Source organism: Protopterus annectens, chromosome 7.part0 (genome assembly GCF_019279795.1).
Source record: "Protopterus annectens isolate FY-2018-M chromosome 7.part0, PAN1.0, whole genome shotgun sequence".
NCBI lineage: Eukaryota > Metazoa > Chordata > Ceratodontiformes > Protopteridae > Protopterus > Protopterus annectens.
This window is the reverse complement of record NC_056739.1, coordinates 1,463,852,069-1,463,868,058: the sequence shown is the minus strand read 5'-3', so window position 1 is coordinate 1,463,868,058 and position 15,990 is coordinate 1,463,852,069. Positions and strand designations below refer to the sequence as shown.

Genomic DNA, 15,990 nt, shown 5'->3' with positions numbered 1-15,990 from the left:
TTCTCCAATCAAAGAGGGAGAACTGCCATCTCCCAACTACTGTAGGATGACACTTATGAACCTACACTACTCGTATAAAAGTAGGGATAAAATGCTAACATTATCATAGAAAGAGTAACATAATCATAGAAAAAGTAACATACTGCAAAGATGCTTGTCAGAAGCCTTTACAAATGGTGCAACAGATTAGGCTAAAATGTATTCGACTCTTACACCTCCAGGAGGGCAATGAAATGTTAATCAGGATTTTTGCAAGTTCTGAACTAGCTTTTTCTTGACCCAATTTACTTTCCATAATTTAATTTCAGGTTTATTTTCCAACTCCCAAAAATTCCTACTATTCATAATTTAGTTATCTGAAAAAGTTAGGAAAGTCCCATCTCCCACAAAACACTTGGGTGATGTCATATGTGACCCCACTGTCCAACACTTAAATATTGGTCCAGGAGTTCAACAAGAATCGTGACCAGAGTAATATCTACAATGTTTATATTCCACTGTTTACTGGACAGTACCATTTTAAAAAAAGTATTAATTTCCCCCTTAATCTCTTCATATTGCTCAAGCCATCTAATACTGCAATGGACTCCATCTGCTTTAATCGATCCAAGCAAAAACTGGTCCATACCTATCCTCCTATGGCCCCCTTCTTGCCGGTTATGTCATCCCTTTTCTTGACAATCCTTCACATCAGTATACAGTTATGTACACCCTTACCACCTCCCCTCCCCCAGCCTCTCATGGTCAAGACTTAAATCTTCTAATCTCGTAGCCTTCTCAGCTCTCTGAAAACTGTAAAACAGCACGGTATCCCACTTGCATCTTTCAGACCTGTACGCTATACAAGGTATGCTCTAATATTCTTTCCAGTAGTACACCCATTACAGTTGCTTTTTAGTGTCAAGGAAAATGTCACTTCTGAAAGCTACAGTCATAACAGACCTGGGCATTCATGTGCACAATGCCCTCATTCAATGTTACAGTTAGGAAATTCTAAGAACCTGTTAATTTTCAAGGGACTATACCAAACATACAGAAGTCCTCCCACTGTATTATTCCTTTATCAGACTCATTGTTGAATAGTGATCCCACTGGCATATACAAATAAAAGCCTATTGCTCCGATAGCCCGAAAGGCTAAACATGTACAAGGCCTTACAGCCTTCAATTATCATGACAGTTTAGCTAAGTCTTTTACTCCACCCAACAGCTGCCAAGTGAAACTATGGTCACTTTGACCCATTTTACAAGACCAGTGGCTCCACAAACTAGATCCTCAAACGTACACCAAGCAAACAATTCTCACTTGAAGGATATGCTTCTAATTCAATGTATTCGCAGTCTATGGAATAAATTGCCACTACAGGTCAAAATACTACATTGGCTATATTTAAGGCAAATCTTAACTGGAGGGGTAAACAAAATTTCTAATAGGGATATTAGAAATTTAACAAATTACAGCACCACTCTACTCAGTCCTCATCAGACCCATCATTGAATGCAATGCCACCTTTGGCATGTACCTATCCATACTGGACCGTTGGAACACCCACAAAGGTTTTACTCCAGAACTTGGGGCAGTAATACCCTGTCCTTCACTGACCCTAAAGGCTCAGTCTCTGTACTCTATTCCTACAGGCTGACGACAGCGGATCTTTACTGGCTTACAGGGCTTCCTCAGACCAACCCCTGATGGATCTGTTGCACATGCGCAAGACAAACAGCGCCAGGAACACTAGATCCAGGGATCTTAACTTTGCTTGTAACAAACAGAATTTGCTGGAAAGTCCTGTGTCCCAAGAAATCCCTGCACTATGGAATAGGCTCCCCATCTATGCAAAACAGAGTTCATTACCCTAATCAAACAAGACTGACAATTTGAGGAGGAAATTGTAAATTTATACCCAGTCTGGCACCTATGTGCCTTATGCCCAAAGGTGCTCAATGAGAAAATTATCCCAACCCCACCAACACAAATCCTAAACTACCTGCCTATCACCCCCGCCCCCCCATATACTTGAGCCAAACTGTTTGGGGTGTGCTACCAGCCTTGTAACAGCCCTAGTGTTTGCTAGCCTAGTAATGTATGAATATATTTTATGTACAGATATATATATATATATATATATATATAGCCCTACTTAATTTGGGAGATGAGAGTACAAGTGCTAATGGATAGGAAGAAAATGCATACACTTAAAGATACAAATAGCCAAGCATCTTCTGGTACCTGTAACTGCTTGGTGTTTCAATGTTTCTTTCTTGCACACCCCAGCATTCTGTCGCTGATGCCACTACACCTCTGCTTCCGAAAGCCTAAATACAGTTACCACTGTTAGAACCTTTTCTACTGCTTTGCACTCTTAGCACCCTAAATTACACTATACCAAGGTTATGGGCCAGGTGTAGTACTTTGTTTCTGACTGTCCTGATGCTCCATTACCATTCAGCCCACTTATACCCTTTTCAAATCCTTCCCAATACTACTTGCTCCCACCTGAAAACTTCAGTGCTGCCCCTCACTGTGTCAGTGACTATGACTATCCAGTTTTTCCATTCCATTAAACACAGATGCAATGTGGGGCAAGAGGAGCAGCCCCCCTTTTCTTGAAGGGGGAAGCATGACTAGCATTTCAGTTCAAGTGCCAGTGAGTTCCCTATCCATTTCAATGTAATACACCTGTAGTGGTAAAGTTTAATAAGTTACAGTACTGCTGTTTAAAATGACAGTACTGTGACAATTAACTTATTTCAAGAGTTTTCTGCTCATTCTGAAATTGCAGCAAGCAGTCCATAAACAGCCAGTGTCCAGTTAATTTTTCGTCCATTATGTTACGGCTCATTCAGTTCTGGACAGAAAGGGCGACTAGTCATGGTGTCAACAAGCTAAACAGTTCTGCCATTAGACAGGTTTGAAATTAACACTTGAGACCAATTACAGAACAGACTCCTGCACGACTCCCGATTACATTCCTTATTACTGACAGTCCTCACCACAGCCTTGGGTGCTGCCGTTTAAACACACAGCAATTCAGGCTCCTTAACCTTGCTCCCAACTGAATCCATTTAAGTTTCAACAGCAACTGCAGGACAGGGTCAAAGGTATGGAATAATCCAGGTATAGTACCAACATTGACAGTCTCCCTGTAAGCCAATCAGACATGGATAATTTCACTCTAGCAGCCATTTCAGGATTGGTCATAGAAGTGGGTGTCCTTGAGAATACATTTTTGCCCTCTAGAGAGAAAGTCCCTGCAGAATCCAACTTAACTTTCAGAGCTGTTTATAGTCCTATAATTCCCAGGATACCCCTTTGCCCCTTAAAAAGGGTGCAACTGTTAAGTAGTTGGGTAATTTCCTTACTTGCCAATGTGCTGAAACCTCTAGTCACAAGATCAGCTAGCACACTGGCCAGATTCATGGGGACCCGCTGAAAGGTGCATATCCAATTAGCCTCCCACTGATAATTCAATTCTTTTTCAATCACCTCTACATCTTGCGGCCTGCCCACTTGCTCCCTGTGCACAATTTCTCCAGCCTGTCAATGTAAAAAAAGTACAGTTGTGTAAAATTACCATAAATGTAGATGCTAGAATGTATTCACTGTTGCAGTCATCACCTGTGGGTTATCCCTGCTGCAATAGCCCTCGGCTGGCCCGAATACCAGAGTCCATGTTTTTCTGTGTCAGCTGCTGTCACTTGACTGTCAGGTCAGTGCTATAAAAGCAAGGCAGCCAATGCCATTACTTCAGTTTTTCTTGCCCTAACCAGTCAAAAGCCCAATATGGTAAACCGGTCCTGGTGGCTAAAAGCCACCATAAGAACCTTATGTCTCCCTAAGGAAAGAGGATACAAGGGGGAAGGAGGGAGGGAAACCAGGACTGCAACAGTGAACATACCAACATCTACATTTATGGTAAGTGTACACAACTGCACTAAGTTCTTCGTGTTTCACTGTTGCAGTCATCACCTGTAGGAGGATTCCCAAAGCTGAGGACACGGGTGGAAGAATTAGAAATCTAAGCATGGGTAAGCATGCCCTGTAGAACTGTATAGGCAAACTCTGCCTTAGTCTTGGAGAAAAGGTGATGATGCTTTGTAAAGGTATGGAGAGAGGTCCAGGTGGGAACTCCTCTGAGGAATGCTGTGTAAGTGGAGGCTGCCCTAGTGGAATGGGTACAAATAGACTTGGGGGGTGGTGGTTTCCATTATCTGTAGCAGAAATGGATAGTGTTTCATCCATTTGGAAATGTTTGCTTGGAAATGAGCTTCCCCTCTGCTCCTGTGGCAAAGCTAACAAGAAGTTGTTCTGTTTTCCTTAAGGGTTTAGTACAGTCCAAGTAGTATTTGAGCTGGCTGTGCACATATAGTGAGTGAAGAATTCTTTCCCCCTTGTTTTGAGGGGGAGGGAAGAAGGTGGCAAGATGTACTGGTTGAGAGTCACATTAGATACCACCTTGGGCATAAAGGAGGGGTTAGTCCTCAAGGAGATCCTGTCTGCATGGAAAATGATGAAGGGCTCAATGGCCATCAGTGCCTGAAGTTCTGAAACCCTTCTCACTGAGGTGATGGCTAGTAGGAAAGCAGTCGTCCAGGAGAGGTATTTCAGTTCTGCTGAAGCAGCATGTTTGAAGGGTGGCAAGGTTAGTTTTTCCAAAACATAATTCAGGTCCCAGGCTGGCATGGGTGGCCTTCTGAGAGGTCTGAAATTAGAAGTCTCTCTGAGGAATTGTTTAATCAAAGGATGCGAGAACAGGGGCTGGTCTGTATCAAAATGAGCTGAAATATCTGAGGTGTGGATTTTAATAGAAGAGAAGGAGAGGCCACTTGAGTAGCTCTGCCAGATAGTCCAGGATAAGAGGGATGGAAGGTTGTAAGCAACTGCCCCCTCTGGACTGGCTCCAGAAGCAGAATCTTTTCCATTTCCCTGCATAAGATTTTCTGGTGCAGAGCCTTTTGGCCTCTGTGATAATGTCTAGGACCCGTTTGCTTAACAGGGGCCCCTTGTTTGCTTTAGAGTATTAGCCACGCTGACAGATTAAGAGTCTGCAAGATGGGGTGCAGCACTCCCCCCACCACCCGAGTCAAGAGGTCTGAGATCAGAGGAAGCTACCTGGGAGGCTGAGATGTTGGTCTGCGCAGCAAAGGGTACCAATGCTGTCTGAGCCAATCTGGAGCAAGGAGGATGGCCTTTAGTCGCTCCTCCGTTATCCTGATCAGTACCTTGGGATTAAGAGGCAGAGGAGGGAATGCGTACACAAAGAGGGAGTTCCATTGGAAGGGAAAAGCATCCACCATCCACACTAGGTGGTGATACTCCCTGGTACAGAATTTGTTTAGCTGGTGGTTGAGATCCGAAGCAATGAGATACACCTCCAGAGTTCCCCACTCCTGAGTGACTTGCAAAAACATTTTTCTGTGGAGTGGCCATTCATGGGGGTCCAGTAAGTTTCTGCTTAAGTGGTCTGCCAGAGTGCTGTTAATCCCTGGTAGATACTGGGCTGTTAGCTGTAATCCCATGGAGGAGGCTTTCAGCCAGTGGTTCATGGCTAGCCTGCACAGAGGAGTAAGATTGTGTCCCTCCCCGTTTGTTGAGGTACCACATTACTGTGGTTTTATATGTTCTGATAAGAACACTGAACTGTGATGGTGTTTGAAGGATGTCAGAGCCTTTTGTACTGCCATCATTTCCCTTCTGGTTTATGTGAAAAGGAAGGTGTTGGGCATCCCAAAGACCTTGGGTGCATCTGCCTGTTGGGCGAGCTCCCCATGCAATGTCTGAGGCATCGGTAGTTATGGTCTGCCCAGTGGGGGGAGGATGAAGGGAAGATCACTGTTCTTGGCAAAGGCCCCTGCCCACCAGAGAAACTGCACCGTTATACAGGGGATCAGAGTGAGAGAGGTCTCTAGAGGCTGTGTGCGCTGACAACCAAAGGTTCTTTAGATACCACTGAAGTACTCATGTGAAGCCTGGCCAGAGTAATTAGGACGCAAGATGCCATGTACCCCAAGGCTTGCAGGAACTTCACTGTGAGGCGACTTCTGGAAGACAGCTGGGTAAAGTGGAGAGGCAGGAGGCTCTGCTTTACTGGGGATAGGAACACCATTTGGGATGCTGTGTCCAGCAGTGCTCCCAAGAAAATGATCCTCCTGGAGGGCATTTGCTTCGATTTCTTCTCATTGATGGTGAACCCTAAGGAAGTTAGGAGGGTTTTGATAGAGGTGGTCCTGAAGCAGCTTTTCTCTGCAGTCTGCCTGAATGAGGCAGTTGTCCAGATAAGGATTAATCTATGTATTTCTCTGTCTGCAAAATGCTATAGCCAGGGCTAAGCATTTGGTGAATACCCTGGAAGCAGTACATAAGCCAAAGGATACAGCAGAGAACTGAAAGTATTGTGAGCCTGCTCTGAACAGCATAAATTTCCTGCAGGATTCCATTATGGGGACGTGGAGGTAGGCATCTTTTAGGTCTAGGGTCACTAACCAGGCATTATTTGCCAGCACAGGAAGCAACAGCTGCAAAGTTAGCATTTTGAATATGGGGACCACCAGGAAGGTGCTCACAATGGATAGATCCAGGATGGGGTGCCAAATGCCCTCTTTTCTGGGCACAAGGAATAGTCTGGAATGAAAGCCTTTGTTTGATCTGCGGGAACAGGTTCTACTGCCCCCTGGGATATGAGAGTTTGGACTTGTTTGAATGCCTCTGCCCACTGTTTGGAGGCAAGTCTGGGTACACTCTTGGAACTGGGAGTTTGCTGAAAGAGAATTTGTATCCTTGAAAATAATTAAGACCCATTGGTCGGCTGTTACAGAAAGCCAATTTTCTTTGCAGAGGGAGAGCCTTCCTCCTAGTTTTTGGTGAGTGAAAGGAGGGCAGAGGGGGGGAGGGAGGAATTTTGCCATAGAGGGATGGCTTAGAACTCCCTGCCTTTGGGGCAGATGTGATCCACTGTTTGGTTCTCTGCTGTCCCTGGGATAGGGGCCTGGGTGGCCTGTCCCTAAGGGGCTTAGCGTGCCCCTGTCTGCTAGGGACAGGAAAGGACCAGTGCTTAGAGGGAAAATTCCTGCTGAAGCTAGGAGGTTGAACCTGAAAGAAATAGTTTACTGTTTGCATAGATTTTGCTTTCTCTTCCATCTTTTTAAAGCACCTCTTCTGCTTTTACTCCACACAAGCAGTCCTTATACAAGGGTGCATCAATTAATTTAGATATTATCAGGGAGAGGTTGCTCCTTCAACCATGCATGTCTCCTAATGACAGATCCTGACACTGCTGCCCTGCTTAAGGCTTCTAGGGCATCATATCCACAGTGTAATGAGTGTTTGGCCACTTGACAAGTAGAGTGCAGTAAATCTGCTAACTCTTTTGAATTGGCAGTCAGAAAAGGTAGAAATATTTTGCTTTAATAGTTCCAAAGTGTGTTGCTGATATTTTAATATACAGAACTGACAGTTGAGTGCTCTGATAGCAAAGGTTGCAGAGGTGTATACTTTCTCACCCCATCTGTCCAGAGCTCTGGAATCCCTGTCAGAAGGAATAGGATTCTTTGCAGAACTAGCCTTGGCTCCTTTAGGTCCCAGTGTAATGACCTCCAGGTCTACAGCAGGATTTCAGTACAGGTATTTGTGAGAATTCGGTACTCCAATACCCATCAGGTTTACTGGGAACAGGTTGGAGGGTGTCAGGGGCTAAGCTGGATACATGGAAATCATCCACCACTTGTAAGATAGGAGGGATGGCCAGGGGTCTGTGCTGGGGCAGGTCTAGAAACTCTGTCTTTTCTTAGACTGAGAAAGTCCTGATATTCTCAGTGGAAATGTTCCCTGAGGGTGTGAAGGGTTTCCCTACAGGAAAGGTTTTCTGCTGGGGAGGCAAAAGTAATTGATTCCTCTGCATCTGAATCATCATAAGGTCAGTGCTGGTTGTTCTTCAAAATCTGAATAATCAGATTGCTTAGTATTCTGCTCTGTCATTAGTTCAGGATAAGGGTGTCTTTTCCTTTCAGAAGTTGTGGCCCGATTACCCCTGATAAGGGAGATAAGATCCTCCGCCATCTTACCCCTGATAAGGGAGATAAGATCCTCTGCCATCTTAAGCATTTGGGTTTGGGGTGGTGGAGCAGGAGTAAGACAGTGGCTACATGTAGATTTTCTAGGACTGGCCTGGCTTCTAGGCCTAAGAGTATCCATTGGACTGAGAGAAATGGTAGTCAGATGAGAAGACTTTTTGTCTAGAAATCGGTAGTGTGAAAAGTCGCCTCGGAAGTTGGTGCCTGTGTCGCGGTTCCAGACCCAAATGAGGCAGAGACAACCAAAGGCTCTGAAGACAACGGTTTCTGCAGCATACCAAACTCTGAAAGGGTCTCAGTAGAGGCCTGCATAGATATTTTATCGGGCATCAGGGGCTGCGAAAGCACCTCACTAAATTCCAGAAAACAGACTACCTGCTTAGCAGTAGTGTCATCAAAAGGCTTAGCCTTGTGTGGTCTGTATCTTTATCTCTACTTTTTTTGAAAAGTGATGTTGTCTGACTGGTGCCATTTCGGAATCCAAAGACGGAAGACGAAAATACTGGTCTACAATAAAAGTTATGATGAATGTTTTTTGCATTAAAGAGGGCACAGAACCAGCAATGGCTGACGTCATGGTCTGGGCCTAAACAAGTGACGCAGTATGAATGGAAGTCTTGGTGTGGGATCTGCTTTTCACAGGCGAACAATTAACTTTTTCAAAAATCAGCTAGTGCAAGAAAAAAGGATCCCCAATAGTGTACGTAGCTTTAGACATTTACGGCTGTAGTTCGAGCTCTGGTAGCAACCAACCAGCACACTTGCAAACTGCTTCTGCTATAGGCTCAACTGCAAGAAAGACTGATGTAATGGAGTCTGCTACCTTGCTTTATTGCACTAAAGACCTGACATCAGTCAACAAGCGACAGCAGACAATGCAGAAAAACAGACTGGTATTCGGGCTGCCCGAGGGCTACTGCAGCAGGGATAACCACAGGTGATAACTGCAACAGTGAAACATGAAGATCAAACAGTTCCACTAAGAACTTAACCCAGCATCTATGGTTCATTTCACTGAAAGCACATTTCATCAAAAAAAGCAGCATGTCACAGTCAAAACTGTATTAGTACAAATTACAAAACGTTGAAAAACTTAATCCACCTAAACATACTTAAAATCCTACACCATCTACAAAATCTAGATAAAGTGCTGATTTGGCAGTGGTACCATTAGGGAAAGGTTTTAGTAACAGTAACGTGCAGGGTTAAAAACACAAGTAAGGTGGTGTTGAGGGGCAAAGTCCCCCAGCCACTTAAATCATGTGCGCTAACCTTAACCCTGCCCCTAACCCAACACATTACTAAACCCTTTCCCTAACGAGATCACTACACAAAACAGAACACAATGCAAAACAGTAAATCTATTCGCTTATCCTAAAATTCATTAACTCTTGCACACACCACTATAACCTTTTAGAAGTTCCATTTTCCTCATCATACCTACAAACATAAAATGAGCAGTCATTTGAGCATTCAGTCAAATGAGTTGTCATTGTGCTCGTTTTTCACCACCAAAACACTTCCCAATGTGCTTTAGACATTAACCGTAACCACCTTGTCACGATGAATATTAAGCTTAGTTTACTTCAAAAAAAATTAGCAGACTTAAATGCCTTTTAGGAAAGAGACCAGTCGAAAAAATCTATAAAGCTTACACATTTTTCAGTGTGCAAACTGTCCAGCAAAACAGGACATTAACTGTACGTCGCTATCTACAAATAAAACAGTGTCATTGGGCCACAATACATGGCCTCGTTGCAAGCTTCCACTTCAAGACCCATACCAGAACTGCTAGTTATAAGCTAGAAGCATTCATTACTTCATATGAATATTCTGTAAAGCAATCCTCAAGCTGGGCAGCAACAGACCTCATGTAGTTCTGCAAGAGCTGACACGTGTCAAAGGTACAAATCCCTACACAGATGTGCAGAAAAAACATCCCTCAACTGCCACCCTTTAGACTACATACATTGCTACATCAAAAAACAAGATGAGACATTCTGCATTACAGGCAGACAGGATGCCATTTACAGCTCAATCATTTTTAGAAACGTCAAGCCTACTAGCTAAGTGCTGGTGATTTGTAGCACAGCAGCTATTATGCACACTGCCCCCAGTAAGACAAACCTAGGTACAAGTACAATACATACTGAAAACCTTACAACCAGGCAAACTCAGTTTTATCCAGCCCTGCCCACAGAATATCCCACCACTCTAAGGGGATTTTCAGCATGGTATGAAATCTTAGCCTTCAGCACACTGTTCAAAAGTCCCATTAACTTCAAAGTAGTACAGTGCGGACAAACGTGTATATTCCAGCTATGTAATTCAGTCCTCACTTGTATTTGACATAAAAGAATTGGTAACAAACAGCAAGTTGTGCTTATATAGTTTAGTGTATTGTGTACTACACAAATGCATGGCTTCATCTTGGTTATTCTGACAGGCAGTGCACAATTTTTACGAAGTACACAACTGGAAACATCTCTACATTTGACAAACACTACTCGCGTCACAGTATGCAGCCCTTCCCAAGTTTCCTTTCCTTCAAATGTTAATACCCAACATCCTGTTGTACTGCATAAGTTTCCATGAAATAAGTTATGGTATAACTACAGGAAATTTGATGGTACAAAATTAGTAGCAATGTTGGTAAGGACACCATGTATTAGACAGCTGGACTCCTACTTTAGTTAGGCCCAAGACACACTAAAAATTGGAATTCAGCCCCAAATGTAGTTCCACTATTGCTAAGGCTTTAATGTAAATATAGAATCCAAAATATTGGTAAAAGTTCAGACCCTTTTCAGTGGCACATTCTAGACAGCTATATGCTGTTACTTTGTCCTAAAAGGAACCAAAACTAAAGTTAGAGTTGTGGTGAGCCATTTTAGGTCTATGCAAAATTTCTGAAACCAACTAGGTAAAAGTGCACCATAAAATTAACTTGTCACCTGCTAAAATGACAGACCTGTAACATTGTCTCGGAATTTTGCCACATTAGTATCACTCTTCAGGTAATTTTAGCATAATTGCCATACAACCACCTTCACGTCCTTCATTCAGGAAAAAAAGCTATGTGCTTAAATACTTAACTGACATTATCCTCTTCAACCCCTCACCTGTTACTGCTGAAAGCAGACTGACTGTTTCCTTCCAGATCACAATGATACTTTCATATTTGAAAACAAAAGCCCCATTTTGGAAGCTTTAATGCAGCCCCTTGCTATTCCTCCCAAGTAGTCAAGAGAATATGCCTTCTACAGTGGCTACAATGACCTGAAAGGTCATCTGGCTATCACAGATATTATGGGATAAGCAATCTGGAGAACAGAAAAAAGCTACAGAACATGTAGTAGCAGTCTTTGTAGCTGATGGCCTCTTTCCGTTCTTACTACAGCAAAAGGAGATTGTACAGACCATCTTCAGGTGGTTGCTTAATATTCCTACCAGCCATATCTCAGTCAACAGACCAGTCAGGAGTCATTCTTCCAGGGCTTGGTTACATCTGTTCAGCATCAGTGGCCCACTGAAACCGATACAAATAGAAGATCACCCAACCTGTGTAGGCAAGTAAGAAAACTTGTCAAGATGACTTTAGATTTTACTCAACCATTTCAGGCATAGGATTTTGATCAAACATAAGCCTTGTTTTTCATAAAGCAGCAAAGTGTTGTAAGAAATAAGCTAAGAGGCATGGAGAAGAGATTTTGCCAATAAGGATGACTGCAATTAGGGGTACAGAAAACAGTCAAGAGTGGGCTGGAATTTACTGGAGAATACTTCAAAAGGAGCCAAGGTACTGAGAGCAAACTAGAGAGTTCATTGCCAGTATACAAACATTTACAGTCACTGTGTGGTGCGTGGGACATCTGACGTGGCTCAAGTGTATGTGGGCCATAAGTGACATCTGTACACACCAGCCCTCAGAACTGTAAGCTCCAGATGGAACCAGTCCTAGTAAGGGCAATAACAGTACTGTGCCACCCAGGAAGGGAAATACAGCCTAACAGGAGGGTGCGAAGGAATACTGCAATATCAAAGAGAAGGACATCGATGGTTATGGTAAGATTTCACACAACTTGTGTCTTTCTATTCCCACATTGTAGTATTTAACATATGGGTGAGTGCCAAAGTTCATTGTGAAGGAAGGGGTGGTGGTCTAGAGGCAGATTCCAGGAATCCGTGGATAGCCCTGGCAAAGCCCGCCCTGGCTCTGAAGATGTGGTCTAACTTATAATGTTTGGTGAAGGTGTGCATTGATGATTAAGTGGCTGCTTCCAGAATGGTAGAGGTATCCAGACTCCTGAAGAAGGCTCCTGAGGAAGCGATGGCCCTGGCGGAGTGTGCTTTAATAGCACTTTGCAAGGGTTTCCCATGATGACTGTAGCAGAAGGTGATGGCTTTGGAAATCCAGAGAGAGATAGTTTTCTTTTTTACTGCCTTCCCTAGGGCTCTGGGGTGGAAGGAGATGAGAGTTGATCAGCCTGAGGGGCTTGGTCATATGCAGTTAGAACCCCTATTGTCTGTGAACATCCAGGGAGTGAAGTACTCGCGCACTGTCCCCCTGTGGTTAGGGAAGGTGGTAGGTGGATGGCTTAATTCAGGGACATCTCATTCACCACCTTGGGCATGAAGGAAGGGTTAGTTCTAAGCATAACCATGTCCTTGTGGAAGACTAGGAAAGGTGGAATAGCCATGAGGGCCTGTAGCTCTGATACCCTTCTGGCTGAGGTCAAGGCCACGAGTAGTACAGTTTTCCATGTACAGTATTTCAGGAAAACTTGGTCTGCTGGCTCAAATGAAGTGTGAGCTTCTCCACAACATAGTTAAGGTCCCATGGGGGTGGCGATGGTTTCCTGGGGGGGCCTCAGGTGAAGTACCCCTTTGTGATAAAGTTTAGCTGGTAACCAGGATGCTAAAGGAGGATCCAGAGGAGACGTGCTGAAACAGCAGGCAAGTGGGCTTTAATGCAGAAATAGGCCAATCCTGTCTGCAGTAACTCACACAGTTAAGACAGAACTAGAGTCATCTCACTTGAAAGTGAAACCAACTGACACCATACAAAAAAATCTTTCACTTTGAAAAGGTAAGATTTTCTTGTATTTGGTTTCCTAACCACCTGGAAGACTGAGCACATGCCTCATTGTTAAGATGTCCAAAAGGGATAAGAATCCTATCAGCCACAGGGTGAGGTGCAATAACTGCCACTGTGGGTGTATTTGGGATCCCTTGTGTTATGTGAGAAGGTCCACCGAGTGGTAACTTGTGGTAATTGCCCTTGGACAGTTGTAGAAGTAGGGGGTACCAATGCTGTCTTGCCTAGTAGGGGGTCACTGACAAAACATTTGTTCTGTCCTGCTGGATTTTCAGCAGGACCTTTTGGAGTGGGAAGGGGCGGGGGGGGGTGCACAGAGAAACTTCCCCTTCTAAGAGATTGAAAAGGCATCTACTGCCAGTGCCTGAGGATGTGGTATCCTGGTGCAGAATCCAGGAAGTTACCTTTTGTTGGTGGAGGAGGAAAACAGGTCTACTTGAGGTATAACCCACCCATGGACCAGGTCCAGGAAGACTTCCCTGTGAAGCATCCATTCGTGATTGATTGTGATGGTTCTGCTAAGACAGTCTGCCTGGGTGTTCTCTAGAGAAGGAATGTAGACCGCCTGCAGTGTCATTCCCTGTGAGGTGGCCAGTTCCCATACTAGGAGAGCTAGTCTGCAAAGACAGACAGACTTGGTCCCACCCTGTTTGAGATACCACAAAACTGTGGTATTGTCTGTGAAAATCTTTAGTGGACCTTGCTGTAGATATGGTTGGAAGGCATGAAGGGCCAGAAAAATTGCCCTCATTTCTCAGACATTGATATGTTCTTGTTTGTGTGGCTCTAGCCACAGACCCTGCACTTTTTTGAGGGACCAGAGTTGCTCCCCAGCCCTAGTCTGAGGCATGTGTGCATGATCTGTGTGGGTATGGGTGGTTGGAAGGGAAGATTTGGATTGAGGGTCACTTGTCCATCACCACTGGATTTCTAGTTGGAGGCATGGTATGTGTATCAGGGCAACCCTGTACTCCAATGGGTGGGAGTGTTGGGCTCAGACTGATCGAAGACACCATTACAACTTTCTCATATGCAGTCTTGCTCATGTTAAAATGGGGGTAGTTGGCTGCCATGTAGCCCAGGAGCCTGAGATACTGCCTTGCCATCAAATCTGTTGACTGAAGGACCACAATTAGTTCTTCTGTCAGATTTTCCACCTTTTTTTGGGGGGGGGGGGGCTTTCATGAAGTCTGTCTGAATTCTGCACTCCAAGGAGGACAATGTCTTGAGTAGGGTTCCAGGTGGGATTTTGGGAAATTTATATGGAATCCTAGCGACTGTAGGAGGGAGACAAGTATATGTTGCCTGAGGGTCTCCTTGCTGCCTGCCTGTATCAGGTGGTCATCCAGATAAGGAAATATCTGGATTCCCTTTATCCTACAGAAAGGGATCACTGAGGCAAGGCATTTTATGAAAACCCTGGGTGCAGTGGAAAGCCCAAAGGGCAAGGCAGAGAATTGAAAATTGAGAGCCCACCAAGAACCTCTGGTATTTCTGGAAGGTGGGCTTTATGGAGATGTGAAGACAGGCATCCTTTATGTCTAAGGTGGCCATAAACCCCTGGGGGATGTGAAGGGGGAAAAGGGTTAAGGTACACATTCTGAAGCTTGGAACCTTTAGGAATAGGTTGAGATGGGAGAGATCCTGAAATGGACTCAAAGGACGGTCTTTTCTTGGAACCAGGAAAACCCTGGAGTACAAATCTCTTCCTTTTGTAGCTAGTAGCACAGGTTTGATGGTGCGTTGCACCAGCAGAGTTTGTAGCACTGGCTGCAGATGGTGTAGCTGTGGGATGTCTTCACTCTGGGGGCATAAGCCAGGTCATGAAGCAACCATTTTGGAGGCTTGAAAGGACCCAATTGTCTGAGGTGGTGATCTCCACAAAGAGTCAGTGAGAAGCGTACTGAGGGAGAGAGGGAGGTGGAGGAGGGGATAAAGTAAGGTTGGTAGGTAGTCAAATGCCATCTACCCCATCTTGAAAGCGTGGCTTCTGGCTACAGGAAGGTGTAGCTCTAGCTGGAGGTGGTTGCTTTCTGGTAGGCTTCCTAGAACCTTAAGAGCAGTAGGATGAGAATGCATCCTAATTAACTGTTTTATCTGGGTAGCTCCTCTGGAATTCTGGGATAGGGGAGACTAGCAGGTGTTTCAAATCTTGCATTTCTTTCCCCTTTTGCTGAAGTCACAAACAAATATGCCACTTTTCCAGCACACAAACCTGTATTGTCCATGGGGGCAATCAGCTTTGCCCTAAAGTCATCTGGAAGAGGCTGGAGTCACAGCCAAGAGGGTGGCCTAATGGTTAAAGTGTTTGCCTTAGAAGCACAAGGTGCAGGGTTGGAGTCTCACAAGGGATAATTGGTTAGGCTTAAAATGTCTCGCAAGGGCAGTTAGCTTAGTACTAATCTATGAACCTATACGGCAGATGCTGATCTTGCTGAGGCTTCAGCAGCATCATAAGTGCCCTTTGAGTGCCTGATGACCTGGGCAGGTGAGATCCCGAAGGGAAGATGGTGAAGCTTTAACAGCAATCTGGTGCGTCAGTCAGTTCCTTAGAGGCTTTATGCAAGAGCGAAGGCATATTTAGCAGTACGTGCCTGGGAGTTTGTAGCCCTAAAGTCTAGGGTAGCAGAAGTGTAAATCTTCTTACCCAGACCCCTCCATAGTCTTTGTCAGCAGGAAAGATAACTGTGATGGATATAAGTTTTGATGCCATATCTATGGAAATGGAGATGGTGGCAGGGTCTGCTGGTGGACACAAGTAGATACTTGGCAGTCTTGAGGACTTTGTAAAGTTTTTAAGGTCTGCCTGGAGCAGGAGGTGGA

General features: G+C 44.5%; 1 protein-coding gene across 1 annotated transcript in view; it reads right to left on the bottom strand.

The window, feature by feature from the left end:
* The window catches only part of ITPR1 (inositol 1,4,5-trisphosphate receptor type 1), a 2,510,606-nt gene that overhangs the window by 2,302,573 nt on the left and 192,043 nt on the right, over positions 1 to 15,990 (bottom strand). The window lies entirely within an intron of this gene.